This window comes from Cynara cardunculus, unplaced genomic scaffold, assembly GCF_001531365.2.
Source record: "Cynara cardunculus var. scolymus isolate 2C unplaced genomic scaffold, CcrdV1 Un_Scaffold_5848, whole genome shotgun sequence".
Lineage (NCBI taxonomy): Eukaryota > Viridiplantae > Streptophyta > Magnoliopsida > Asterales > Asteraceae > Cynara > Cynara cardunculus.
The window spans coordinates 25210-27810 of NW_020202628.1; the positions used below are offsets into that span (position 1 = coordinate 25210).

The 2601-nt window shown below is 33.4% G+C and overlaps 1 long non-coding RNA gene across 1 annotated transcript; it reads right to left on the minus strand.

The window, feature by feature from the left end:
* On the minus strand, nt 1-1570 carry LOC112504510. Its single transcript, XR_003068217.1, has 3 exons — nt 1497-1570; nt 549-617; nt 1-102 (listed from the first exon to the last, which is right to left on the minus strand). It is a non-coding gene; the product is annotated as an uncharacterized LOC112504510 (long non-coding RNA).
* Nucleotides 1571-2601: the final 1031 nt, after the last annotated feature.

Consider the following 2601-nt stretch of genomic DNA (forward strand, 5'->3'; position numbering starts at 1 on the left):
GGCTCCTTGTCACCTTGAATGATAAATGGACCTTTGACGTGGTGTTCTGAACCAAATTTGCCCAAAGAGGCAACATGACCTCTGTTTCTCATCCCGGATAAACTGCATAGAGGACAAGAAGTTTAAACATAAGATTTTGTGTTTGAATCTGAATAAAATAATTTCAAATAGATACAGAAATGAAATTTGCCAATGGTTTTGAAAAGGAGATGTGATTAGATCGGATATATATTATTTTCAATCTAAATTGATTCAAAGAATGGAAGAAAACCAAATGCAAACAGCAAAGATTATCTTTTATAAGCCTAAAATGAGATCTTTTTGTCATTTGGATTGCAGATCCAGCAACAAAGATTTTGGTATTCTTTTGTCACTAACATCAAAATAAAACCTCTTGCTTCCTAAAAGATAGAAAATTATTTCCAATAGATGTAAAAATCTCGCTAAAATTTGTGGGAAAGAAAATAGTATAGCCTTGCGAAATTGTTCCTAATGGTACAAACTATTATGTGAGGTGCAAAAGCAACATGAAGTGTAAAGTGTAGAACCTTGCGAAATGCTATGAACATTGACGTTGTAACACATCCAGTCTTGATGACCTCTCTAGAAACGTTGAACTGCAACAAAAAATGTACATGTCCGAACAAGTTTAAACAAAGTGTAATAACTATAACAAATCAAGGAATATCATATAATCGAATAAAGGAAAGAAATGAAATTGAACTTCGTCTAAGAGTCGAGTTGTCCATATTAGTTTGCGTCGTGATGGTCCCTACATAGTAGAAACTGTTACATAGTACTTTCCGAGTCTACGTGTGCCTTAATTAGAAGTTCTTTAGACTATCCTAAGGTAACATTAAAGATGGTTGATAAAATGTACATTTCGCATTTGCTAGAAGAAGTTAGCTCAGTTTGGCTTCCAAAACCCGCCTCAAATTGTTCGATAACTTTGAACGAAGATTGTTTCCAGCAGCTACTAGAAAACTGAATGAGAGCTACGACCTATAAACAAACAAAATCCATTGCTATTTACYGTTAGCAACAGATTAAGAACGGACTTTGGTTTTAGCAAGTATAGTAGCCTGATACGATGTTCATATAAAGACCAGCTGTTATTTAACGTTTAGGGCATTGCCCAATATGCCAATACGTTCCATTATATAATATTATCAAAACTGCTTTCATTAAAACCACTGTATAAACAATTAATCTGTTCGGGATGTAAGAAATCAAGTGTTCTTTGGACCAATTGATTTTGTTCGAGAATTCATCTTATAGCAGTTCACAGAAGAAATTTTGGGCTAGTTTTCAAGCATCTATTTTATGATTGATCATCATTATCCTTGTCGATGCAAAAATCTTGCTAAAAGTAGCACGCATAAACCCTTTGTAAATCAAATCGATTGAAAAGATGGAAGAAAGTAATTTGCTGACGATCAGTATATATCCTAATGAAATCCAGAACAAAAGAAGCAGATTAAATAAAAATCGCTTACAGTGGATGAGGGATGTGAGCGAGAAGTGTCTGTCGGATGATAAGGGTCCACGACTTCATACATGGTGGCAGGGAAGAATTTGATTTGAACGTGGAATGTAGAAGACCAGAAGCCAGTTATATATAGCATACATTTTGTCAGCCTCCCTCCGTGAAATCAACCCTAATTTCSTGAYTGGATACCATTTGATCCATTGGATCACGGTCCAACAGGCTTCTTATTGGACTAATCAAGAAGAGGCAACAAATTCCTATTTATTTATTTTATAAATAAATGTCATAGATTTTTTTTATGTCTCTCTAATACTACAWCCACACTCACAACAACACAAGTTACAAATGGTAATTACTAACGTTTAGAGGCTCACATATATAACGAGCTTTTTCCTCCTTTTCTTTTATTTTGGTGGATGTGGGTTTTGTTTGCAACTGTTCGAACACAAGATCGTCCTGGATCATGTATCCCCGTTTTTTTCAAATTGAATAAGAAGTGAATTATGTCACAAGATTAATTTCAAGTTCTGCTCGTTCTTGAAGACTGTGTTTTTGGAAAAATGTTTGACTTCAAGTATTAATTGCGGTTGTAATTACTATGTATTTGCATAATAGCAAATTAAGAGATATAATAGATTGTGTTTTCGGATGAATTGATTTTTCAAAATATACTCYACCTCATTTACCTCCAATTTGAACACTCTCATTTAAATTAAAGATAGATCATGGATAATCCAAGTAGCATATTATAACAATATTGTTGCTCTTAATTTGGAAGCATACCAACTTTGAAGAGAATCATTCATCCTCTTCGACACAAAAAAAAAAATTTAAAATCAATTATTAGGCCTTTCCTGAGCAAAATAATATTTGAAAGTCATTATTAAGTTTGATAGATTCTTGTTCAAATAGCCATCTCTGAAACAAACTAGAAATTTATTGAACAAACTTCCTTCAAGAGATTAATGTATTTCCTCCCTGAACCACACGATTAAAATAAAAATCAACAGTGATGATCCAATAAACCGTCCCCCTTCTGTCTATATATCCTTTAACATATATGATGAAACGAGAGTCATAAATGCTGTTTTAAACTTCAATTGGGTTTTCTT